Here is a 27,698-nt window from a genome sequence, read left to right as displayed (position 1 = left end):
GGTGTCAGTGCACTCTCTGGACTCACTGCACTGCATCCCCAGTGGTGCCAGTGCACTCTCTGGACTCACTGCACTGCATCCCCAGTGGTGCCAGGGCACTCTCTGCAGTCACTGCACTGCATCCCCAGTGGTGCCAGGGCACTCTCTGGACTCACTGCAGTCCATCCCCAGTGGTGCCACTAAACTTTCTGGACTCACTGCACTGCATCCCCAGTGGAGCCACCAAACTCTCTGGAGTCACTGCACTGCATCCCCAGTGGTGCCAGTGCACTCTCTGGAGTCACTGAAGTGCATCCCCTGTGGTGCCAGTGCACTCTCTGGACTCACTGCACTGCATCCCCAGTGGTGCCAGTGCACTCTCTGGAGTCACTGCAGTGCATCCCCAGTGGTGCCAGTGCACTCTCTGGACTCACTGAACTGCATCCCCAGTGTGCCAGTGCACTCACTGGACTCACTATACTGCATCACCAGTGGTACCAGTGCACTCTCTGGACTCACTGCAGTGCATCCCCAGTGGTGCCAGTGCACTCTCTGGACTCACTGCAGTGCATCCCCAGTGGTGCCAGGGCAATCCCTGGACTCATTGCACTGCATCCCCAGTGGTGCCAGTGCACTCTCTGGACTCACTGCACTGCATCCCCAGTGGTGCCAGTGCACTCTCTGGACTCACTGAAGTGCATCCCCATTGGTGCCAGTGCAGTCTCTGGACTCACTGAACTGCATCCCAAGTGGTGCCAGTGCACTCACTGGACTCACTGCAGTGCATCCCCTGTGGTGTCAGTGCACTCTCTGGACTCACTGCACTGCATCCCCAGTGGTGCCAGTGCACTCTCTGGACTCACTGCACTGCATCCCCAGTGGTGCCAGGGCACTCTCTGGACTCACTGCAGTGCATCCGCAGTGGTGCCACTAAACTTTCTGGACTCACTGCACTGCATCCCCAGTGGAGCCACTAAACTCTCTGGACTCACTGCACTGCATCCCCAGTGGTGCCAGTGCACTCTCTGGACTATCTGCACTGCATCCCCAGTGGTGCCAGTGCACTCTCTCGACTCACTGCAGTGCATGCCAAGTGGTGCCAGTGCACTCTCTGGACTCACTGCACTGCATCCCCAGTGGTGCCAGTGCACTCTCTGGACTCACTAGAGTGCATCCCCAGTGGTGCCAGTGCGCTCTCTGGACTCACTGCACTGCATCCCCAGTGGTGACAGTGCACTCTCCGGACTCACTGAAGTGCATCCCCAGTGGTGCCAGTGCACTCTCTGGACTCACTGCACTGCATCCCCAGTGGTGCCAGGGCAATCCCTGGACTCATTGCACTGCATCCCCAGTGGTGCCAGTGCACTCTCTGGACTCACTGCACTGCATCCCCAGTGGTGCCAGTGCACTCTCTGGACTCACTGCAGTGCATCCCCATTGGTGCCAGTGCAGTCTCTGGACTCACTGAACTGCATCCCAAGTGGTGCCAGTGCACTCACTGGACTCACTGCAGTGCATCCCCTGTGGTGTCAGTGCACTCTCTGGACTCACTGCACTGCATCCCCAGTGGTGCCAGTGCACTCTCTGGACTCACTGCACTGCATCCCCAGTGGTGCCAGGGTACTCTCTGCAGTCACTGCACTGCATCCCCAGTGGTGCCAGGGCACTCTCTGGACTCACTGCACTGCATCCCCAGTGGTGCCACTAAACTTTCTGGACTCACTGCACTGCATCCCCAGTGGAGCCACTAAACTCTCTGGACTCACTGCACTGCATCCCCAGTGGTGCCAGTGCACTCTCTGGACTATCTGCACTGCATCCCCAGTGGTGCCAGTGCACTCTCTCGACTCACTGCAGTGCATGCCAAGTGGTGCCAGTGCACTCTCTGGACTCACTGCACTGCATCCCCAGTGGTGCCAGTGCACTCTCTGGACTCACTAGAGTGCATCCCCAGTGGTGCCAGTGCGCTCTCTGGACTCACTGCACTGCATCCCCAGTGGTGACAGTGCACTCTCCGGACTCACTGAAGTGCATCCCCAGTGGTGCCAGTGCACTCTCCGGACTCACTGCAGTGCATCCCCAGTGGTGCCAGTGCACTCTCTGGACTCACTGCAGTGCATCCCGACTGGTGCCAGTGCACTCTCTGCAGTCACTGCACTGCATGCCAAGTGGTGCCAGTGCACCCTCTGGAGTCACAGCTGTGCATCCCCAGTGGTGCCAGTGCACTCTCTGGAGTCACTGCAGTGCATCCCCAGTGGTGCCAGTGCACTCTCTGGACTCACTGCAGTGCATCCCCTGTGGTGCCAGTGCACTCTCTGGACTCACTGCACTGCATTCCCAGTGGTGCCAGTGCACTCTCTGGACTCACTGCACTGCATTCCCAGTGGTGCCAGTGCACTCTCTGGACTCACTGCAGTGCATCCTCAGTGTTGCCCGTGCACTCTCTGGGCTCACGGCAGTGCATCCCCAGTGGTGCCAGGGCACTCTCTGGACTCACTGCAGTGCATCCCCAGTGGTGCCAGTGCACTCTCAGGAGTCACTGCACTGCATCCCCTGTGGTGCCAGTGCACTCTCTGGACTCACTGCACTGCATCCCCAGTGATGCCAGTGCACTCTCTGGACTCACTGCACTGCATTCCCAGTGGTGCCAGTGCACTCTCTGGACTCACTGCACTGCATCCCCAGTGGTGCCAGTGCACTCTCTGGACTCACGGCACTGCATCCCCAGTGGTGCCAGTGCACTCTCTGCAGTCACTGCAGTGCATCCCCAGTGGTGCCAGTGCACTCTCTGGACTCACTGCAGTGCATCCCCAGTGGTGCCAGTGCACTCTCTGGTTTCACTGCACTGCATCCCCAGTGGTGCCAGTGCACTCTCTGGACTCACTGCAGTGCATCCCCAGTGGTGCCAGTGCACTCTCTGGAGTCACTGCAGTGCATCCCCAGTGGTGCCAGTGCACTCTCTGGACTCACTGCACTGCATCACCAGTGGTGCCAGTGCACTCTCTGGACTCACTGCACTGCATTCCCAGTGGTGCCAGTGCACTCTCTGGACTCACTGCAGTGCATCCTCAGTGGTGCCAGTGCACTCTCTGGGCTCACGGCAGTGCATCCCCAGTGGTGCCAGGGCACTCTCTGCAGCCACTGCACTGCATCCCCAGTGGTGCCAGTGCACTCTCTGGAGTCACTGCACTGCATCCCCAGTGGTGCCAGTGCACTCTCTGGACTCACTGCACTGCATCCCCAGTGGTGCCAGTGCACTCTCTGGACTCACTGCAGTGCATCCCCAGTGGTGCCTGTGCACTCTCTGGAGTCACTGCAGTGCATCCCCAGTGGTGCCAGTGCACTCTCTGGACTCACTGCACTGCATCCCCAGTGGTGCCAGTGCACTCTCTGGACTCACTGCAGTGCATCCCCAGTGGTGCCAGTGCACTCTCTGGACTCACTGCAGTGCATCCCCAGTGGTGCCAGTGCACTCTCCGGACTCACTGCAGTGCATCACCAGTGGTGACAGTGCACTCTCTGGTCTCACTGCACTGCATCCCCAGTGGTGCCAGGGCACTCTCTGGTCTCACTGCAGTGCATCCCTAGTGTTGCCAGTGCACTCTCTGGACTCACTGCACTGCATCACCAGTGGTGCCAGTGCACTCTCTGGACTCACTGCAGTGCATCCCCAGTGGTACCAGTGCACTCTCTGGACTCACTGCAGTGCATCCCCAGTGGTGACAGTGCACTCTCTGGACTCACTGCACTGCATCCCCAGTGGTGCCAGTGCACTCTCTGGACTCACTGCAGTGCATCTCCATTGGTGCCAGTGCACTCTCTGGTCTCACTGCAGTGCATCCCCAGTGGTGCCAGTGCACCCTCTGGAGTCACTGCAGTGCATCCCCAGTGGTACCAGTGCACTCTCTGGACTCACCGGGGAGCATCCCCCGTGGTGCCAGTGCACTCTATGGACTCACTGCACTGCATCCCCAGTGGTGCCATTGTACTCTCAGGACTCACTGCACTGCATCCCCAGTGGTGCCAGTGCACTCTCTGCAGTCACTGCAGTGCATCCCCAGTGGTGCCAGTGCACTCTCTGGACTCACTGAACTGCATTCAAAGTGCTGCCAGTGCACTCTCTGGAGTCACCCGGGTGCATCCCCCGTGGTGCCAGTGTACTCTCTGGACTCACTGCACTGCATCCCCTGTGGTGCCAGTGCACTCTCTGGACTCACTGCACTGCATTCCCAGTGGTGCCAGTGCACTCTCTGGACTCACTGCACTGCATTCCCAGTGGTGCCAGTGCACTCTCTGGACTCACTGCAGTGCATCCTCAGTGTTGCCCGTGCACTCTCTGGGCTCACGGCAGTGCATCCCCAGTGGTGCCAGGGCACTCTCTGGACTCACTGCAGTGCATCCCCAGTGGTGCCAGTGCACTCTCTGGAGTCACTGCACTGCATCCCCTGTGGTGCCAGTGCACTCTCTGGACTCACTGCACTGCATCCCCAGTGATGCCAGTGCACTCTCTGGACTCACTGCACTGCATTCCCAGTGGTGCCAGTGCACTCTCTGGACTCACTGCACTGCATCCCCAGTGGTGCCAGTGCACTCTCTGGACTCACGGCACTGCATCCCCAGTGGTGCCAGTGCACTCTCTGCAGTCACTGCAGTGCATCCCCAGTGGTGCCAGTGCACTCTCTGGACTCACTGCAGTGCATCCCCAGTGGTGCCAGTGCACTCTCTGGTTTCACTGCACTGCATCCCCAGTGGTGCCAGTGCACTCTCTGGACTCACTGCAGTGCATCCCCAGTGGTGCCAGTGCACTCTCTGGAGTCACTGCAGTGCATCCCCAGTGGTGCCAGTGCACTCTCTGGACTCACTGCACTGCATCACCAGTGGTGCCAGTGCACTCTCTGGACTCACTGCACTGCATTCCCAGTGGTGCCAGTGCACTCTCTGGACTCACTGCAGTGCATCCTCAGTGGTGCCATTGCACTCTCTGGGCTCACGGCAGTGCATCCCCAGTGGTGCCAGGGCACTCTCTGCAGCCACTGCACTGCATCCCCAGTGGTGCCAGTGCACTCTCTGGAGTCACTGCACTGCATCCCCAGTGGTGCCAGTGCACTCTCTGGACTCACTGCACTGCATCCCCAGTGGTGCCAGTGCACTCTCTGGACTCACTGCAGTGCATCCCCAGTGGTGCCTGTGCACTCTCTGGAGTCACTGCAGTGCATCCCCAGTGGTGCCAGTGCACTCTCTGGACTCACTGCACTGCATCCCCAGTGGTGCCAGTGCACTCTCTGGACTCACTGCAGTGCATCCCCAGTGGTGCCAGTGCACTCTCTGGACTCACTGCAGTGCATCCCCAGTGGTGCCAGTGCACTCTCCGGACTCACTGCAGTGCATCACCAGTGGTGACAGTGCACTCTCTGGTCTCACTGCACTGCATCCCCAGTGGTGCCAGGGCACTCTCTGGTCTCACTGCAGTGCATCCCTAGTGTTGCCAGTGCACTCTCTGGACTCACTGCACTGCATCACCAGTGGTGCCAGTGCACTCTCTGGACTCACTGCAGTGCATCCCCAGTGGTACCAGTGCACTCTCTGGACTCACTGCAGTGCATCCCCAGTGGTGACAGTGCACTCTCTGGACTCACTGCACTGCATCCCCAGTGGTGCCAGTGCACTCTCTGGACTCACTGCAGTGCATCTCCATTGGTGCCAGTGCACTCTCTGGTCTCACTGCAGTGCATCCCCAGTGGTGCCAGTGCACCCTCTGGAGTCACTGCAGTGCATCCCCAGTGGTGCCAGTGCACTCTCTGGACTCACCGGGGAGCATCCCCCGTGGTGCCAGTGCACTCTATGGACTCACTGCACTGCATCCCCAGTGGTGCCATTGTACTCTCAGGACTCACTGCACTGCATCCCCAGTGGTGCCAGTGCACTCTCTGCAGTCACTGCAGTGCATCCCCAGTGGTGCCAGTGCACTCTCTGGACTCACTGAACTGCATTCAAAGTGCTGCCAGTGCACTCTCTGGAGTCACCCGGGTGCATCCCCCGTGGTGCCAGTGTACTCTCTGGACTCACTGCACTGCATCCCCAGTGGTGCCAGTGCAGTCTCTGGACTCACTGCAGTGCATCCCCAGTGGTGCCAGTGCACTCTCTGGACTCACTGCACTGCATCCCCAGTGGTGCCAGTGCACTCTCTGGACTCAATGCACTGCATCCCCAGTGGAGCCAGTGCACTCTCTGGAGTCACTGAAGTGCATCCCCAGTGGTTCCAGTGCACCCTCTGGAGTCACAGCAGTGCATCCCCAGTGGTGGCAGTGCACTCTCTGGACTCACGGCAGTGCATCCCCAGTGGTGCCAGTGGAGTCTCTGGACTCACTGCAGTGCATCCCCAGTGGTGCCAGTGCACCCTCTTTAGTCACTGCAGTGCATCCCCACTGGTGCCAGTGCACTCTCTGCAGTCACTGCAGTGCATCCCCAGTGGTGCCAGTGCACTCTCTGGACTCACTGAACTGCATCCCCAGTGGTGCCAGTGCACTCTCTGGAGTCACTGCACTGCATCCCCAGTGGTGCCAGTGCACTCTCTGGACTCACTGCAATGCATTTCCATTGGTGCCAGTGCACTCTCTGGTCTCACTGCAGTGCATCCCCAGTGGTGCCAGTGCACTCTCTGGACTCACTGCAGTGCATCCCCAGTGGTGCCAGTGCACTCTCTGGACTCACTGCACTGCATCCCCAGTGGTGCCATTGCACTCTCTGGACTCACTGCACTGCAGCCTCATTGGTGCCAGTGCACTCTCTGGACTCACTGCTGTGCATCCCCTGTGGTGCCAGTGAACTCTCTGGACTAACTGCACTGCATCCCCTGTGGTGCCAGTGCACTCTCTGGACTCAATGCACTGCATCACCAGTGGTGCCATTGCACTCTCTGGAGCCACTGCAGTCCATCCCCATAGGTGCCAGTGCACTCTCTGGACTCACTGCACTGCATCCCCAGTGGTGCCAGTGCACTCTCTGGAGTCACTGAAGTGCATCCCCAGTGGTGCCAGTGCACTCTCTGGACTCACCGGGGTGCATCCCCAGTGGTGCCAGTGCACTCTCTGGACTCACTGCAGTGCATCCCCAGTGGTGCCAGTGCACTCTCTGGAGTCACTGCAGTGCATCGCCAGTGGTGCCAGTGCACTCTCTGGACTCACTGCACTGCATCCCCAGTGGTGCCAGTGCACTCTCTGGACTCACTGCAGTGCATCCCCAGTAGTGCCATTGCACTCTCTGGAGTCACTGCAGTGCAACCCCAGTGGTGCCAGTGCACTCTCTGGAGTCACTGCAGTGCATCCCCAGTGGTGCCAGGGCACTCTCTGGACTCACTGCACTGCATCCCCAGTGGTGCCAGTGCAGTCTCTGGACTCACTGCAGTGCATCCCCAGTGGTGCCAGTGCACTCTCTGGACTCACTGCAGTGCATCCCCAGTGGTGCCAGTGCACTCTCTGGACTCACTGCAGTGCATCCCCAGTGGTGCCAGTGCACTCTCTGGACTCACTGCAGTGCATCCCCAGTTGTGCCAGGGCACTCTCTGGACTCACTGCAGTGCATCCCCAGTGGTGCCAGTGCACTCTCTGCACTCACAGCAGTGCATCCCCACTGGTGCCAGGGCAATCTCTGGACTCACTGCACTGCATCCCCAGTGGAGCCATTGCACTCTCTGGACTCACGGCAGTGCATCCCCAGTGGTGCCAGTGCACTCTCTGCAGTCACTGCACTGCATCCCCAGTGGAGCCAATGCACTCTCTGGACTCACTGCACTGCAATCCCAGTGGTGCCAGTGCACTCTCTGGACTCAATGCATTGCATCACCAGTGGTGCCATTGCACTCTCTGGAGCCACTGCAGTCCATCCCCAGTGGTGCCAGTGCACTCTCTGGACTCACTGCAGTGCATCCCCAGTGGTGCCACTGCACTCTCTGGAGTCACTGAAGGGCATCCCCTGTGGTGCCAGTGCACTCTCTGCAGTCACAGCAGTGCATCCCCAGTGGTGCCAGTGCACTCTCTGGACTCACTGAACTGCATCCCAAGTGGTGCCAGTGCACTCTCTGGAGTCACTGCACTGCATCCCCAGTGGTGCCAGTGCACTCTCTGGACTCACTGCAGTGCATCTCCATTGGTGCCAGTGCACTCTCTGGTCTCACTGCAGTGCATCCCCAGTGGTGCCAGTGCACGTCTGGAGTCACTGCAGTGCATCCCCACTGGTGCCAGTGCACTCTCTGGACTCACTGCACTGCATTCCCAGTGGTGCCAGTGCACTCTCTTGACTCACTGCACTGCATCCCCAGTGGTGCCAGTGCACGCTCCGGACTCACTGCAGTGCATCCCCAGTGGTGCCAGTGCACTCTCCGGACTCACTGCAGTGCATCCCCAGTGGTGCCAGTGCACTCTCTGGAATCAATGCACTGCATCCCCAGTGGTACCAGTGCACTCTCTGGAGTCACTGCAGTGCATCCCCAGTGGTGTCAGTGCACTCTCTGGACTCACTGGAGTGCATCCCCTCTGGTGCCAGTGCACTCTCTGGACTCACTGCACTGCATCCCTAGTTGTGCTAGTGCACTCTCTGGACTCACTGAAGTGCATCCCCAGTGGTGCCAGTGCACTCTCTGGACTCACTGCAGTGCATCCCCAGTGGTGCCAGTGCACTCTCTGGAGTCACTGCAGTGCATCCCCAGTGGTGCCAGTGCACTCTCTGGACTCACTGCACTGCATCCCCCGTGGTGCCAGTGCACTCTCCGGACTCACTGCACTGCATCCCCAGTGGTGCCAGTGCACTCTCTGGACTCACTGCACTGCATCCCCAGTGGTGCCAGTGCACTCTCTGGACTCACGGCACTGCATCCCCAGTGGTGCCAGTGCACTCTCTGGAGTCACTGAAATGCATCCCCTGTGGTGCCAGTGCACTCTCTGGACTCACTGCACTGCATCCCCAGTGGTGCCAGGGCACTCTCTGGACTCACTGCACTGCATCCCCAGTGGTGCCAGGGCACTCTCTGGACTCACTGCACTGCATCCCCAGTGGTGCCAGTGAACTCTCTGGACTCACTGCACTGCAACCCCAGTGGTGCCACTAAACTCTCTGGACTCACTGCACTGCATCCCCAGTGGAGCCACTAAACTCTCTGGACTCACTGCACTGCATCCCCAGTGGTGCCAGTGCACTCTGGACTATCTGCACTGCATCCCCAGTGGTGCCAGTGCACTCTCTCGACTCACTGCAGTGCATCCCCAGTGGTGCCAGTGCACTCTCTGGACTCACTGCAGTGCATCCCCAGTGGTGCCAGTGCACTCTCTCGACTCACTGCAGTGCATCCCAAGTGGTGCCAGTGCACTCTCTGGACTCACTGCAGTGCATCCCCAGTGGTGCCAGTGCACTCTCTGGACTCACTTCAGTGCATGCCCAGTGGTGCCAGTGCACTCTCTGGACTCACTGCATTGCATCCCCAGTGGTGCCAGTGCACTCTCTGGTCTCACTGCAGTGCATCCCCAGTGGTGCCAGTGCACCCTCTGGAGTCACTGCAGTGCATCCCCAGTGGTGCCAGTGCACTCTCTGGACTCACTGCAGTGCATCCCCAGTGGTGCCAGTGCACTCTCTGGACTCACTGCAGTGCATCTCCATTGGTGCCAGTGCACTCTCTGGTCTCACTGCAGTGCATCCCCAGTGGTGCCAGTGCACCCTCTGGAGTCACTGCAGTGCATCCCCAGTGGTGCCAGTGCACTCTCTGGACTCACTGCAGTGCATCCCCAGTGGTGCCAGTGCACGCTCCGGACTCACTGCAGTGCATCCCCAGTGGTGCCAGTGCACTCTCCGGACTCACTGCAGTGCATCCCCAGTGGTGCCAGTGCACTCTCTGGAATCAATGCACTGCATCCCCAGTGGTACCAGTGCACTCTCTGGAGTCACTGCAGTGCATCCCCAGTGGTGTCAGTGCACTCTCTGGACTCACTGGAGTGCATCCCCTGTGGTGCCAGTGCACTCTCTGGACTCACTGCACTGCATCCCTAGTGGTGCTAGTGCACTCTCTGGACTCACTGAAGTGCATCCCCAGTGGTGCCAGTGCACTCTCTGGACTCACTGCAGTGCATCCCCAGTGGTGCCAGTGCACTCTCTGGAGTCACTGCAGTGCATCCCCAGTGGTGCCAGTGCACTCTCTGGACTCACTGCACTGCATCCCCCGTGGTGCCAGTGCACTCTCCGGACTCACTGCACTGCATCCCCAGTGGTGCCAGTGCACTCTCTGGACTCACTGCACTGCATCCCCAGTGGTGCCAGTGCACTCTCTGGACTCACGGCACTGCATCCCCAGTGGTGCCAGTGCACTCTCTGGAGTCACTGAAATGCATCCCCTGTGGTGCCAGTGCACTCTCTGGACTCACTGCACTGCATCCCCAGTGGTGCCAGGGCACTCTCTGGACTCACTGCACTGCATCCCCAGTGGTGCCAGGGCACTCTCTGGACTCACTGCACTGCATCCCCAGTGGTGCCAGTGAACTCTCTGGACTCACTGCACTGCAACCCCAGTGGTGCCACTAAACTCTCTGGACTCACTGCACTGCATCCCCAGTGGAGCCACTAAACTCTCTGGACTCACTGCACTGCATCCCCAGTGGTGCCAGTGCACTCTGGACTATCTGCACTGCATCCCCAGTGGTGCCAGTGCACTCTCTCGACTCACTGCAGTGCATCCCCAGTGGTGCCAGTGCACTCTCTGGACTCACTGCAGTGCATCCCCAGTGGTGCCAGTGCACTCTCTCGACTCACTGCAGTGCATCCCAAGTGGTGCCAGTGCACTCTCTGGACTCACTGCAGTGCATGCCCAGTGGTGCCAGTGCACTCTCTGGACTCACTGCATTGCATCCCCAGTGGTGCCAGTGCACTCTCTGGTCTCACTGCAGTGCATCCCCAGTGGTGCCAGTGCACCCTCTGGAGTCACTGCAGTGCATCCCCAGTGGTGCCAGTGCACTCTCTGGACTCACTGCAGTGCATCCCCAGTGGTGCCAGTGCACTCTCTGGACTCACTGCAGTGCATCTCCATTGGTGCCAGTGCACTCTCTGGTCTCACTGCAGTGCATCCCCAGTGGTGCCAGTGCACCCTCTGGAGTCACTGCAGTGCATCCCCAGTGGTGCCAGTGCACTCTCTGGACTCACTGCAGTGCATCCCCAGTGGTGCCAGTGCACTCTCCGGACTCACTGCACTGCATCCCCAGTGGTGCCAGTGCACTCTCTGGACTCACTGCACTGCATCCCCAGTGGTGCCAGTGCACTCTCTGGACTCACGGCACTGCATCCCCAGTGGTGCCAGTGCACTCTCTGGAGTCACTGAAGTGCATCCCCTGTGGTGCCAGTGCACTCTCTGGACTCACTGCACTGCATCCCCAGTGGTGCCAGGGCACTCTCTGGACTCACTGCACTGCATCCCCAGTGGTGCCAGGGCACTCTCTGGACTCACTGCACTGCATCCCCAGTGGTGCCAGTGAACTCTCTGGACTCACTGCACTGCAACCCCAGTGGTGCCACTAAACTCTCTGGACTCACTGCACTGCATCCCCAGTGGAGCCACTAAATTCTCTGGACTCACTGCACTGCATCCCCAGTGGTGCCAGTGCACTCTGGACTATCTGCACTGCATCCCCAGTGGTGCCAGTGCACTCTCTCGACTCACTGCAGTGCATCCCCAGTGGTGCCAGTGCACTCTCTGGACTCACTGCACTGCATCCCCAGTGGTGCCAGTGCACTCTCTCGACTCACTGCAGTGCATCCCAAGTGGTGCCAGTGCACTCTCTGGACTCACTGCAGTGCATCCCCAGTGGTGCCAGTGCACTCTCTGGACTCACTGCAGTGCATGCCCAGTGGTGCCAGTGCACTCTCTGGACTCACTGCAGTGCATCCCCAGTGGTGCCAGTGCACTCTCTGGTCTCACTGCAGTGCATCCCCAGTGGTGCCAGTGCACTCTCTGGAGTCACTGCAGTGCATCCCCAGTGGTGCCAGTGCACTCTCTGGACTCACTGCAGTGCATCCCCAGTGGTGCCAGTGCACTCTCTGGACTCACTGCAGTGCATCTCCATTGGTGCCAGTGCACTCTCTGGTCTCACTGCAGTGCATCCCCAGTGGTGCCAGTGCACCCTCTGGAGTCACTGCAGTGCATCCCCAGTGGTGCCAGTGCACTCTCTGGACTCACTGCAGTGCATCCCCAGTGGTGCCAGTGCACTCTCCGGACTCACTGCACTGCATCCCCAGTGGTGCCAGGGCACTCTCTGGTCTCATTGCAGTGCATCCCCAGTGGTGCCAGTGCACCCTCTGGAGTCACAGCAGTGCATCCCCAGTGGTGCCAGTGCACTCTCTGGAGTCACTGCAGTGCATCCCCAGTGGTGCCAGTGCACTCTCTGGACTCACTGCACTGCATCCCCAGTGCTGCCAGTGCACTCTCTGGACTCACTGCACTGCATCCACAGTGGTGCCAGTGCACTCTCTGGACTCACTGCACTGCATCCCTAGTGGTGCTAGTGCACTCTCTGGACTCACTGCACTGCATCCCCAGTGGTGCCAGTGCACTCTCTGGACTCACTGCAGTGCATCCCCAGTGGTGCCAGTGCACTCTCTGGAGTCAAGCAGTGCATCCCCAGTAGTGCCAGTGCACTCTCCGGACTCACTGCACTGCATCCCCAGTGGTGCCAGTGCACTCTCTGGACTCACTGCAGTGCATCCCCAGTGGTGCCAGTGCACTCTCTGGACTATCTGCACTGCATCCCCAGTGGCGCCTGTGCACTCTCTGGACTCACTGCACTGCATCCCCAGTGGTGCCAGGACACTCTCTGGACTCACTGCACTGCATCCCCAGTGGTGCCAGGGCACTCTCTGGACTCACTACACTGCATCCCCAGTGGTGCCAGGGTACTCTCTGGACTCACTGCACTGCATCCCCAGTGGTGCCAGTGAACTCTCTGGACTCACTGCACTGCAACCCCAGTGGTGCCACTAAACTCTCTGGACTCACTGCACTGCATCCCCAGTTGAGCCACTAATCTCTCTGGACTCACTGCACTGCATCCCCAGTGGTGCCAGTGCACTCTCTGGACTATCTGCACTGCATCCCCAGTGGTGCCAGTGCACTCTCTCGACTCACTGCAGTGCATCCCAAGTGGTGCCAGTGCACTCTCTGCAGTCACTGCAGTGCATCCCCAGTGGTGCCAGTGCACTCTCTGGACTCACTGCAGAGCATCCGCAGTGGTGCCAGTACACTCTCTGGACTCACTGCACTGCATCCCCAGTGGTGCCAGTGCACTCTCTGGAGTCACTGCACTGCATCCCCAGTGGTGCCAGTGCACTCTCTGGACTCACTGCACTGCATCCCCAGTGGTGCCAGTGCACTCTCTGGACTCACTGCCGTGCATCCCCTGTGGTGCCAGTGCACTCTCTGGACTCACTGCAGTGCATCCCCAGTGGTGCCAGTGCACTCTCGGGACTCACTGCACTGCATCCCCAGTGGTGCCAGTGCACTCTCTGGACTCACTGCAGTGCATCTCCATTGGTGCCAGTGCACTCTCTGGTCTCACTGCAGTGCATCCCCAGTGGTGCCAGTGCACCCTCTGGAGTCACTGCAGTGCATCCCCAGTGGTGCCAGTGCACTCTCTGGACTCACTGCAGTGCATCCCCAGTGGTGCCAGTGCACTCTCCGGACTCACTGCACTGCATCCCCAGTGGTGCCAGGGCACTCTCTGGTCTCATTGCAGTGCATCCCCAGTGGTGCCAGTGCACCCTCTGGAGTCACAGCAGTGGATCCCCAGTGGTGCCAGTGCACTCTCTGGAGTCACTGCAGTGCATCCCCAGTGGTGCCAGTGCACTCTCTGGACTCACTGCACTGCATCCCCTGTGGTGCCAGTGCACTCTCTGGACTCACTGCACTGCATCCCTAGTAGTGCCAGTGCACTCTCTGCACTCACTGCAGTGCATCCCCAGTGGTGCCAGTGCACTCTCTGGACTCACTGCAGTGCATCTCCATTGGTGCCAGTGCACTCTCTGCACTCACTGCATTGCATCCCCAGTGGTGCCAGTGCACTCTCTGGACTCAGTGCTGTGCATCCCCAGTGGTGCCAGTGCACTCTCTGGACTCACTGCACTGCATCCCCAGTGGTGACAGTGCACTCTCCGGACTCATTGCACTGCATTCCCAGTAGTGCCAGTGCACTCTCTGGACTCACTGCAGTGCATCCCCAGTGGTGCCAGTGCACTCTCTGGACTCACGGCACTGCATCCCCACTGGTGCCAGTGCACTCTCTGCAGTCACTGCAGTGCATCCCCAGTGGTGCCAGTGCACTCTCTGGACTCACTGAACTGCATTCCCAGTGGTGCCAGTGCACTCTCTGGAGTCACTGCACTGCATCCCCAGTGGTGCCAGTGCACTCTCTGGACTCACTGCAGTGCATCTCCATTGGTGCCAGTGCACTCTCTGGTCTCACTGCAGTGCATCCCCAGTGGTGCCAGTGCACCCTCTGGAGTCACTGCAGTGCATCCCCACTGGTGCCAGTGCACTCTCTGCAGTCACTGCAGTGCATCTCCAGTGGTGCCAGTGCACTCTCTGGACTCACGGCAGTGCATCCCCAGTGGTGCCAGGGCACTCCCTGGACTCATTGCACTGCATCACCAGTGGTGCCATTGCACTCTCTGGACTCACTGCACTGCATCCCCAGTGGTGCCGGGGCACTCTCTGGACTCACTGAACTGCATCCCAAGTGGTGCCAGTGCACTCACTGGACTCACTGCACTGCATCCCCTGTGATGTCAGTGCACTCTCTGGACTCACTGCACTGCAACCCCAGTGGTGCCACTAAACTCTCTGGACTCACTGCACTGCATCCCCAGTGGAGCCACTAAACTCTCTGGACTCACTGCAGTGCATCACCAGTGGTGCCAGTGCACTCTCTGGACTCACTGCAGTGCATCCCCAGTGGTGCCAGTGCACTCTCTCGACTCACTGCAGTGCATCCCAAGTGGTGACAGTGCACTCTCTGGACTCACTGCAGTGCATCCCAACTGGTGCTAGTGCACTCTCTGGAGTCACTGCAGTGCATCCCCAGTGGTGCCAGTGCACTCTCTGGACTCACTGCACTGCATCCCCAGTGGTGCCAGTGCACTCTCTGGACTCACTGCCGTGCATCCCCTGTGGTGCCAGTGCACTCTCTGGACTCACTGCAATGCATCCCCAGTGGTGCCAGTACACTCTCTGGACTCACTGCACTGCATCCCAAGTGGTGCCAGTGCACTCTCTGGACTCACTGCACTGCATCCCCAGTGGTGCCAGTGCAGTCTCTGGACTCACTGCAGTCCATCCCCAGTGGTGCCAGTGCACTCTCTGGACTCACTGCAGTGCATCCCCAGTGGTGCCAGTGCACTCTCTGGACTCACGGCAGTGCATCACCAGTGGTGCCAGGGCACTCTCTGCAGTCACTGCCGTGCATCCCCTGTGGTGCCAGTGCACTCTCTGGACTCACTGCAGTGCATCCCCAGTGGTGCCAGTGCACTCTCTGGAGTCACTGCACTGCATCCCCAAGTGGTGCCAGTGCACTCTCTGGAGTCACTGCAGTGCATCCCCAGTGGTGCCAGTGCACTCTCTGGACTCACTGCACTGCATCTCCAGTGGTGCCAGTGCACTCTCTGGACTCACTGCCGTGCATCCCCTGTGGTGCCAGTGCACTCTCTGGACTCACTGCAGTGCATCCCCAGTGGTGCCAGTACACTCTCTGGACTCACTGCACTGCATTCCCAGTGGTGCCAGTGCACTCTCTGGACTCACTGCAGTGCATCCCCAGTGGTGCCAGTGCACTCTCTGGACTCACGGCAGTGCATCCCCAGTGGTGCCAGTGCACCCTCTGGAGTCACAGCAGTGCATCCCCAGTGGTGCCAGTGCACTCTCTGCAGTCACTGCAGTGCATCCACAGTGGTGCCAGTGCACTCTCTGGACTCACTGCAGTGCATCACCAGTGGTGCCAGTGCACTCTCTGGACTCACTGAAGTGCATCCCCATTGGTGCCAGTGCACTCTCTGGACTCACTGCAGTGCATCCCCAGTGGTGCCAGGGCAATCCCTGGACTCATTGCACTGCATCCCCAGTGGTGCCAGTGCACTCTCTGGACTCACTGCACTGCATCCCCAGTGGTGCCAGTGCACTCTCTGGACTCACTGCAGTGCATCCCCATTGGTGCCAGTGCAGTCTCTGGACGCACTGAACTGTATCCCAAGTGGTGCCAGTGCACTCACTGGACTCACTGCAGTGCATCCCCTGTGGTGTCAGTGCACTCTCTGGACTCACTGCACTGCATCCCCAGTGGTGCCAGTGCACTCTCTGGACTCACTGCACTGCATCCCCAGTGGTTCCAGGGCACTCTCTGCAGTCACTGCACTGCATCCCCAGTGGTGCCAGGGCACTCTCTGGACTCACTGCACTGCATCCCCAGTGGTGCCACTAAACTCTCTGGACTCACTGCACTGCATCCCCAGTGGAGCCACTAAACTCTCTGGACTCACTGCACTGCATCCCCAGTGGTGCCAGTGCACTCTCTGGACTATCTGCACTGCATCCCCAGTGGTGCCAGTGCACTCTCTCGACTCACTGCAGTGCATGCCAAGTGGTGCCAGTGCACTCTCTGGACTCACTGCACTGCATCCCCAGTGGTGCCAGTGCACTCTCTGGACTCACTGCACTGCATCACGAGTGGTGCCAGTGCACGCTCTGGACTCACTGCAGTGCATCCACAGTGGTGCCAGTGCACTCTCTGGACTCACTGCACTGCATCCCCAGTGGTGACAGTGCACTCTCCGGACTCACTGAAGTGCATCCCCAGTGGTGCCAGTGCACTCTCCGGACTCACTGCAGTGCATCCCCAGTGGTGCCAGTGCACTCTCTGGACTCACTGCAGTGCATCCCGACTGGTGCCAGTGCACTCTCTGCAGTCACTGCACTGCATCCCAAGTGGTGCCAGTGCACCCTCTGGAGTCACAGCTGTGCATCGCCAGTGGTGCCAGTGCACTGTCTGGAGTCACTGCAGTGCATCCCCAGTGGTGCCAGTGCACTCTCTGGACTCACTGCAGTGCATCCCCTGTGGTGCCAGTGCACTCTCTGGACTCACTGCACTGCATTCCCAGTGGTGCCAGTGCACTCTCTGGACTCACTGCACTGCATTCCCAGTGGTGCCAGTGCACTCTCTGGACTCACTGGAGTGCATCCTCAGTGGTGCCAGTACACTCTTTGGGCTCACGGCAGTGCATCCCTAGTGGTGCCAGGGCACTCTCTGCAGTCGCTGCAGTGCATCCCCACTGGTGCCAGTGCACTCTCTGGAGTCACTGCACTGCATCCCCTGCGGTGCAAGTGCACTCTCTGGACTCACTGCACTGCATCCCCTGTGGTGCCAGTGCACTCTCTGGACTCACGGCACTGCATCCCCAGTGGTGCCAGTGCACTCTCTGCAGTCACTGCTGTGCATCCCCAGTGGTGCCAGTGCACTCTCTGGACTCACTGCAGTGCATCCCCAGTGGTGCCAGTGCACTCTCTGGACTCACGGCACTGCATTCCCAGTGGTGCCAGTGCACTCTCTGGAGTCACTGCAGTGCATCCCCAGTGGTGCCAGTGCACTCTCTGGACTCACTGCACTGCATCCCCAGTGGTGCCAGTGCACTCTCTGGACTCACTGCACTGCATTCCCAGTGGTGCCAGTGCACTCTCTGGACTCACTGCAGTGCATCCTCAGTGGTGCCAGTGCACTCTCTGGGCTCACGGCAGTGCATCCCCAGTGGTGCCAGGGCACTCTCTGCAGTCACTGCAGTGCATCCCCAGTGGTGCCAGTGCACTCTCTGGAGTCACTGCACTGCATCCCCTGTGGTGCCAGTGCACTCTCTGGACTCACTGCACTGCATCCCCAGTGATGCCAGTGCACTCTCTGGACTCACTGCAGTGCATCCGCAGTGGTGCCAGTGCACTCTCTGGACTCACTGCAGTGCATCCCCAGTGGTGCCAGTGCACTCTCTGGACTCACTGCACTGCATCCCCAGTGGTGCCAGTGCACTCTCTGGACTCACTGCAGTGCATCCCCAGTGGTGCCAGTGCACTCTCCGGACTCACTGCAGTGCATCCCCAGTGGAGCCACTAAACTCTCTGGTCTCACTGCACTGCAACCCCAGTGGTGCCAGGGCACTCTCTGCAGTCACTGCAGTGCATCCCCAGTGGTGCCAGTGCACTCTCTGGACTCACTGCACTGCATCCCCAGTGGTGCCAGTGCACTCTCTGGAGTCACTGCAGTGCATCCCCAGTGGTACCAGTGCACTCTCTGGACTCACTGCAGTGCATCCCCAGTGGTGCCAGTGCACTCTCTGGACTCACTGCACTGCATCCCCAGTGGTGCCAGTGCACTCTCTGGACTCACTGCAGTGCATCTCCATTGGAGCCAGTGCACTCTCTGGTCTCACTGCAGTGCATCCCCAGTGGTGCCAGTGCACCCTCTGGAGTCACTGCAGTGCATCCCCAGTGGTACCAGTGCACTCTCTGGACTCACCGGGGAGCATCCCCCGTGGTGCCAGTGCACTCTATGGACTCACTGCACTGCATCCCCAGTGGTGCCATTGAACTCTCAGGACTCACTGCACTGCATCCCCAGTGGTGCCAGTGCACTCTCTGCAGTCACTGCAGTGCATCCCCAGTGGTGCCAGTGCACTCTCTGGACTCACTGAACTGCATCCAAAGTGCTGCCAGTGCACTCTCTGGAGTCACCGGGCTGCATCCCCCGTGGTGCCAGTTTACTCTCTGGACTCACTGCACTGCATCCCCAGTGGTGCCTGTGCACTCTCTGGACTCACTGCACTGCATCCCCTGTGGTGCCAGTGCACTCTCTGGACTCACTGCACTGCATCCCCAGTGGTGCCAGTGCACTCTCTGGACTCAATGCACTGCATCCCCAGTGGAGCCAGTGCACTCTCTGGAGTCACTGCAGTGCATCCCCAGTGGTTCCAGTGCACCCTCTGGAGTCACAGCAGTGCATCCCCAGTGGTGCCAGTGCACTCTCTGGACTCACGGCAGTGCATCCGCAGTGGTGCCAGTGGAGTCTCTGGACTCACTGCAGTGCATCCCCAGTGGTGCCAGTGCACCCTCTGGAGTCACTGCAGTGCATCCCCACTGGTGCCAGTGCACTCTCTGCAGTCACTGCAGTGCATCCCCAGTAGTGCCAGTGCACTCTCTGGACTCACTGCAGTGCATCCCCAGTGGTGCCAGTGCACTCTCTGGACTCACTGCAATGCATTTCCATTGGTGCCAGTGCACTCTCTGGTCTCACTGCAGTGCATCCCCAGTGGTGCTCGTGCACCCTCTGGAGTCACTGCAGTGCATCCCCAGTGGTGCCAGTGCACTCTCTGGACTCACTGCAGTGCATCCCCAGTGGTGCCAGTGCACTCTCTGGACTCACTGCACTGCATCCCCAGTGGTGCCATTGCACTCTCTGGACTCACTGCACTGCATCCCCAGTGGTGCCAGTGCACTCTCTGGACTCACTGCACTGCAGCCTCATTGGTGCCAGTGCACTCTCTGGACGCACTGCTGTGCATCCCCTGTCGTGCCAGTGAACTCTCTGGACTAACTGCACTGCATCCCCTGTGGTGCCAGTGCACTCTCTGGACTCAATGCACTGCATCACCAGTGGTGCCATTGCACTCTCTGGAGCCACTGCAGTCCATCCCCATAGGTGCCAGTGCACTCTCTGGACTCACTGCACTGCATCCCCAGTGATGCCAGTGCACTCTCTGGAGTCACTGAAGTGCATCCCCAGTGGTGCCAGTGCACTCTCTGGACTCACTGAAGTGCATCCCCAGTGGTGCCAGTGCACCTTCTGGAGTCACCGGGGTGTATCCCCAGTGGTGCCAGTGCACTCTCTGGACTCACCGGGGTGCATCCCCAGTGGTGCCAGTGCACTCTCTGGACTCACCGGGGTGCATCCCCAGTGGTGCCAGGGCACTCTCTGGACTCACTGCAGTGCATCGCCAGTGGTGCCAGTGCACTCTCTGGACTCACTGCACTGCATCCCCAGTGGTGCCAGTGCACTCTCTGGACTCACTGCAGTGCATCCCCAGTAGTGCCATTGCACTCTCTGGAGTCACTGCAGTGCAACCCCAGTGGTGCCAGTGCACTCTCTGGAGTCACTGCAGTGCATCCCCAGTGGTGCCAGTGCACTCTCTGGACTCACTGCACTGCATCCCCAGTGGTGCCAGGGCACTCTCTGGACTCACTGCACTGCATCCCCAGTGGTGCCAGTGCAGTCTCTGGACTCACTGCAGTCCATCCCCAGTGGTGCCAGTGCACTCTCTGGACTCACTGCACTGCATCCCCAGTGGTGCCAGTGCACTCTCTGGACTCACTGCTGTGCATCCCCAGTTGTGCCAGGGCACTCTCTGGACTCACTGCAGTGCATCCCCAGTGGTGCCAGTGCACTCTCTGGACTCACTGCACTGCATCCCCAGTGGAGCCATTTCACTCTCTGGACTCACTGCACTGCATCCCCAGTGGTGCCAGTGCACTCTCTGCAGTCACTGCACTGCATCCCCAGTGGAGCCATTGCACTCTCTGGACTCACTGCACTGCAATCCCAGTGGTGCCAGTGCACTCTCTGGACTCAATGCACTGCATCACCAGTGGTGCCATTGCACTCTCTGGAGTCACTGCACTGCATCCCCAGTGGTGCCAGTGCACTCTCTGGACTCACTGCAGTGCATCTCCATTGGTGCCAGTGCACTCTCTGGTCTCACTGCAGTGCATCCCCAGTGGTGCCAGTGCACGTCTGGAGTCACTGCAGTGCATCCCCACTGGTGCCAGTGCACTCTCTGGACTCACTGCACTGCATTCCCAGTGGTGCCAGTGCACTCTCTGGACTCACGGCACTGCATCCCCAGTGGTGCCAGTGCACTCTCCGGACTCACTGCAGTGCATCCCCAGTGGTGCCAGTGCACTCTCCGGACTCACTGCAGTGCATCCCCAGTGGTGCCAGTGAACTCTCTGGTCTCACTGCAGTGCATCGCCAGTGGTGCCAGTGCACTCTCTGGAATCAATGCACTGCATCCCCAGTGGTACCAGTGCATTCTCTGGAGTCACTGCAGTGCATCCCCAGTGGTGTCAGTGCACTCTCTGGACTCACTGGAGTGCATCCCCTGTGGTGCCAGTGCACTCTCTGGACTCACTGCACTGCATCCCTAGTGGTGCTAGTGCACTCTCTGGACTCACTGCAGTGCATCCCCAGTGGTGTCAGTGCACTCTCTGGACTCACTGCAGTGCATCCCCAGTGGTGCCAGTGAACTCTCTGGACTCACTGCACTGCAACCCCAGTGGTGCCACTAAACTCTCCGGACTCACTGCACTGCATCCCCAGTGGTGCCAGTGCACTCTCCGGACTCACTGCACTGCATTCCCAGTGGTGCCAGTGCACTCTCTGGAGTCACTGCAGTGCATCCCCAGTGGTACCAGTGCACTCTCTGGACTCACGGCACTGCATCCCCAGTGGTGCCAGTGCACTCTCTGGTCTCACTGCAGTGCATCGCCAGTGGTGCCAGTGCACTCTCTGCAGTTCCTGCAGTGCATCCCCAGTGGTACCAGTGCATTCTCTGGAGTCACTGCAGTGCATCCCCAGTGGTGTCAGTGCACTCTCTGGACTCACTGGAGTGCATCCCCTGTGGTGCCAGTGCACTCTCTGGACTCACTGCACTGCATCCCTAGTGGTGCTAGTGCACTCTCTGGACTCACTGCAGTGCATCCCCAGTGGTGCCAGTGCACTCTCTGGACTCACTGCACTGCATCCCCAGTGGTGCCAGTGAACTCTCTGGACTCACTGCACTGCAACCCCAGTGGTGCCAGGGCACTCTCTGGTCTCACTGCAGTGCATCCCCAGTGGTGCCAGTGCACTCTCTGGACTCACTGCACTGCATCACCAGTGGTGCCAGTGCACTCTCTGGAGTCACTGCAGTGCATCCCCAGTGGTACCAGTGCACTCTCTGGACTCACTGGAGTGCATCCCCAGTGGTGCCAGTGCACTCTCTGGACTCACTGCACTGCATCCCCAGTGGTGCCAGTGCACTCTCTGGACTCACTGCAGTGCATCTCCATTGGAGCCAGTGCACTCTCTGGTCTCACTGCAGTGCATCCCCAGTGGTGCCAGTGCACTCTCTGCAGGCACTGCAGTGCATCCCCAGTCGTGCCAGTGCACTCTCTGGACTCACTGAACTGCATCCAAAGTGCTGCCAGTGCACTCTCTGGAGTCACCGGGGTGCATCCCCAGTGGTGCCAGTGCACTCTCCGGACTCACTGCAGTGCATCCCCAGTGGTGCCAGTGCACTCTCCGGACTCACTGCACTGCATCCCCAGTGGTGCCAGTGCACTCTCTGGTCTCACTGCAGTGCATCGCCAGTGGTACCAGTGCACTCTCTGGAATCAATGCACTGCATCCCCAGTGGTACCAGTGCATTCTCTGGAGTCACTGCAGTGCATCCCCAGTGGTGTCAGTGCACTCTCTGGACTCACTGGAGTGCATCCCCTGTGGTGCCAGTGCACTCTCTGGACTCACTGCACTGCATCCCTAGTGGTGCTAGTGCACTCTCTGGACTCACTGCAGTGCATCCCCAGTGGTGCCAGTGCACTCTCTGGACTCACTGCACTGCATCCCCAGTGGTGCCAGTGAACTCTCTGGACTCACTGCACTGCAACCCCAGTGGTTCCACTAAACTCTCTGGTCTCACTGCACTGCATCCCCAGTGGAGCCACTAAACTCTCTGGACTCACTGCACTGCATCCCCAGTGGTGCCAGTGCACTCGGGACTATCTGCACTGCATCCCCAGTGGTGCCAGTGCACTCTCTCGACTCACTGCAGTGCATCCCAAGTGGTGCCAGTGCACTCTCTGGACTCACTGCAGTGCATCCCCAGTGGTGCCAGTGCACTCTCTGGACTCACTGCAGTGCATCCCCAGTGGTGCCAGTGCACTCTCTGGACTCACTGCAGTGCATCCCCAGTGGTGCCAGTGCACCTTCTGGAGTCACTGCAGTGCATCCCCAGTGGTACCAGTGCACTCTCTGGACTCACTGCAGTGCATCCCCAGTGGTGCCAGTGCACTCTCTGGACTCACTGCAGTGCATCCCCAGTGGTGCCAGTGCACTCTCTGGACTCACTGCAGTGCATCCCCAGTGGTACCAGTGCACTCTCTGGACTCACCGGGGAGCATCCCCCGTGGTGCCAGTGCACTCTATGGACTCACTGCACTGCATCCCCAGTGGTGCCATTGAACTCTCTGCACTCACTGTACTGCATCCCCAGTGGTGCCAGTGCACTCTCTGCAGTCACTGCAGTGCATCCCCAGTGGTGCCAGTGCACTCTCTGGACTCACTGAACTGCATCCAAAGTGCTGCCAGTGCACTCTCTGGAGTCACCGGGGTGCATCCCCCGTGGTGCCAGTGCACTCTCTGGACTCACTGCACTGCATCCAAAGTGCTGCCAGTGCACTCTCTGGAGTCACCGGGGTGCATCCCCCGTGGTGCCAGTGCACTCTCTGGACTCACTGAACTGCATCCAAAGTGCTGCCAGTGCACTCTCTGGAGTCACCGGGGTGCATCCCCAGTGGTGCCAGTGCACTCTCCGGACTCACTGCAGTGCATCCCCAGTGGTGCCAGTGCACTCTCCGGACTCACTTCAGTGCATCCCCAGTGGTGCCAGTGCACTCTCTGGTCTCACTGCAGTGCATCGCCAGTGGTACCAGTGCACTCTCTGGAATCAATGCACTGCATCCCCAGTGGTACCAGTGCATTCTCTGGAGTCACTGCAGTGCATCCCCAGTGGTGTCAGTGCACTCTCTGGACTCACTGGAGTGCATCCCCTGTGGTGCCAGTGCACTCTCTGGACTCACTGCACTGCATCACCAGTGGTGCTAGTGAACTCTCTGGACTCACTGCACTGCAACCCCAGTGGTGCCACTAAACTCTCTGGTCTCACTGCACTGCATCCCCAGTGGAGCCACTAAACTCTCTGGACTCACTGCACTGCATCCCCAGTGGTGCCAGTGCACTCGGGACTATCTGCACTGCATCCCCAGTGGTGCCAGTGCACTCTCTCGACTCACTGCAGTGCATCCCAAGTGGTGCCAGTGCACTCTCTGGACTCACTGCAGTGCATCCCCAGTGGTGCCAGTGCACTCTCTGGACTCACTGCAGTGCATCCCCAGTGGTGCCAGTGCACTCTCTGGTCTCACTGCACTGCATCCCCAGTGGTGCCAGTGCACCCTCTGGAGTCACTGCAGTGCATCCCCAGTGGTGGCAGTGCACTCTCTGGACTCACTGCAGTGCATCCCCAGTGGTGCCAGTGCACTCTCTCGACTCACTGCAGTGCATCTCCATTGGTGCCAGTGCACACTCTGGTCTCACTGCATTGCATCCCCAGTGGTGCCAGTGCACCCTCTGGAGTCACTGCAGTGCATCCCCATTGGTGCCAGTGCACTCTCTGGACTCACTGCAGTGCATCCCCAGTGGTGCCAGTGCACTCTCTGGACTCACTGCAGTGCATCCCCAGTGGTGCCAGTGCACTCTCTGGACTCACTGCACTGCATCCCCAGTGGTGCCAGTGCACTCTCCGGACTCACTGCACTGCATCCCCAGTGGTGCCAGGGTACTCTCTGGTCTCATTGCAGTGCATCCCCAGTGGTGCCAGTGCACCCTCTGGTCACAGCAGTGCATCCCCAGAGGTGCCAGTGCACTCTCTGGAGTCACTGCAGTGCATCCCCAGTGGTGCCAGTGCACTCTCCGGACTCACTGCACTGCATCCCCAGTGGTGCCAGTGCACTCTCCGGACTCACTGCACTGCATTCCCAGTGGTGCCAGTGCACTCTCTGGACTCACTGCAGTGCATCCCCAGTGGTGCCAGTGCACTCTCTGGACTCACGGCACTGCATCCCCAGTGGTGCCAGTGCACTCTCTGCAGTCACTGCACTGCATCCCCAGTGGCGCCTGTGAACTCTCCGGACTCACTGCACTGCATCCCCAGTGGTGCCAGGGCACTCTCTGGTCTCATTGCAGTGCATCCCCAGTGGTGCCAGTGCACCCTCTGGAGTCACAGCAGTGCATCCCCAGAGGTGCCAGTGCACTCTCTGGAGTCACTGCAGTGCATCCCCAGTGGTGCCAGTGCACTCTCCGGACTCACTGCACTGCATCCCCAGTGGTGCCAGTGCACTCTCCGGACTCACTGCACTGCATTCCCAGTGGTGCCAGTGCACTCTCTGGACTCAATGCAGTGCATCCCCAGTGGTGCCAGTGCACTCTCTGGACTCACGGCACTGCATCCCCAGTGGTGCCAGTGCACTCTCTGCAGTCACTGCACTGCATCCCCGGTGGCGCCTGTGCACTCTCTGGACTCACTGCACTGCATCCCCAGTGGTGCCAGGGCACTCTCTGGAGTCACTGCACTGCATCCCCAGTGGTGCCAGGGCACTCTCTGGACTCACTGCACTGCATCCCCAGTGGTGCCAGTGAACTCTCTGGACTCACTGCACTGCAACCCCAGTGGTGCCACTAAACTCTCTGGACTCACTGCACTGCATCCCCAGTTGAGCCACTAATCTCTCTGGACTCACTGCACTGCATCCCCTGTGGTGCCAGTGCACTCTCTGGACTATCTGCACTGCATCCCCAGTGGTGCCAGTGCACTCTCTCGACTCACTGCAGTGCATGCCAAGTGGTGCCAGTGCACTCTCTGGACTCACTGCAGTGCATCCCCAGTGGTGCCAGTGCACTCTCTGGACTCACTGCAGTGCATCCCCAGTGGTGCCAGTGCACCCTCTGGAGTCACTGCAGTGCATCCCCAGTGGTGCCAGTGCACTCTCTGGACTCACTGCAGTGCATCCCCAGTGGTGCCAGTGCACTCTCTGGACTCACTGCACTGCATCCCCAGTGGTGCCATTGCACTCTCTGGACTCACTGCACTGCATCCCCAGTGGTGCCAGTGCACTCTCTGGACTCACTGCACTGCAGCCTCATTGGTGCCAGTGCACTCTCTGGACGCACTGCTGTGCATCCCCTGTCGTGCCAGTGAACTCTCTGGACTAACTGCACTGCATCCCCTGTGGTGCCAGTGCACTCTCTGGACTCAATGCACTGCATCACCAGTGGTGCCATTGCACTCTCTGGAGCCACTGCAGTCCATCCCCATAGGTGCCAGTGCACTCTCTGGACTCACTGCACTGCATCCCCAGTGATGCCAGTGCACTCTCTGGAGTCACTGAAGTGCATCCCCAGTGGTGCCAGTGCACTCTCTGGACTCACTGAAGTGCATCCCCAGTGGTGCCAGTGCACCTTCTGGAGTCACCGGGGTGTATCCCCAGTGGTGCCAGTGCACTCTCTGGACTCACCGGGGTGCATCCCCAGTGGTGCCAGTGCACTCTCTGGACTCACCGGGGTGCATCCCCAGTGGTGCCAGGGCACTCTCTGGACTCACTGCAGTGCATCGCCAGTGGTGCCAGTGCACTCTCTGGACTCACTGCACTGCATCCCCAGTGGTGCCAGTGCACTCTCTGGACTCACTGCAGTGCATCCCCAGTAGTGCCATTGCACTCTCTGGAGTCACTGCAGTGCAACCCCAGTGGTGCCAGTGCACTCTCTGGAGTCACTGCAGTGCATCCCCAGTGGTGCCAGTGCACTCTCTGGACTCACTGCACTGCATCCCCAGTGGTGCCAGGGCACTCTCTGGACTCACTGCACTGCATCCCCAGTGGTGCCAGTGCAGTCTCTGGACTCACTGCAGTCCATCCCCAGTGGTGCCAGTGCACTCTCTGGACTCACTGCACTGCATCCCCAGTGGTGCCAGTGCACTCTCTGGACTCACTGCTGTGCATCCCCAGTTGTGCCAGGGCACTCTCTGGACTCACTGCAGTGCATCCCCAGTGGTGCCAGTGCACTCTCTGGACTCACTGCACTGCATCCCCAGTGGAGCCATTTCACTCTCTGGACTCACTGCACTGCATCCCCAGTGGTGCCAGTGCACTCTCTGCAGTCACTGCACTGCATCCCCAGTGGAGCCATTGCACTCTCTGGACTCACTGCACTGCAATCCCAGTGGTGCCAGTGCACTCTCTGGACTCAATGCACTGCATCACCAGTGGTGCCATTGCACTCTCTGGAGTCACTGCACTGCATCCCCAGTGGTGCCAGTGCACTCTCTGGACTCACTGCAGTGCATCTCCATTGGTGCCAGTGCACTCTCTGGTCTCACTGCAGTGCATCCCCAGTGGTGCCAGTGCACGTCTGGAGTCACTGCAGTGCATCCCCACTGGTGCCAGTGCACTCTCTGGACTCACTGCACTGCATTCCCAGTGGTGCCAGTGCACTCTCTGGACTCACGGCACTGCATCCCCAGTGGTGCCAGTGCACTCTCCGGACTCACTGCAGTGCATCCCCAGTGGTGCCAGTGCACTCTCCGGACTCACTGCAGTGCATCCCCAGTGGTGCCAGTGAACTCTCTGGTCTCACTGCAGTGCATCGCCAGTGGTGCCAGTGCACTCTCTGGAATCAATGCACTGCATCCCCAGTGGTACCAGTGCATTCTCTGGAGTCACTGCAGTGCATCCCCAGTGGTGTCAGTGCACTCTCTGGACTCACTGGAGTGCATCCCCTGTGGTGCCAGTGCACTCTCTGGAC

This window comes from Anser anser (genome assembly GCF_964211835.1).
Source record: "Anser anser genome assembly, chromosome: 3".
Taxonomy (NCBI): domain Eukaryota; kingdom Metazoa; phylum Chordata; class Aves; order Anseriformes; family Anatidae; genus Anser; species Anser anser.
This window is presented reverse-complemented; position numbering follows the sequence as displayed.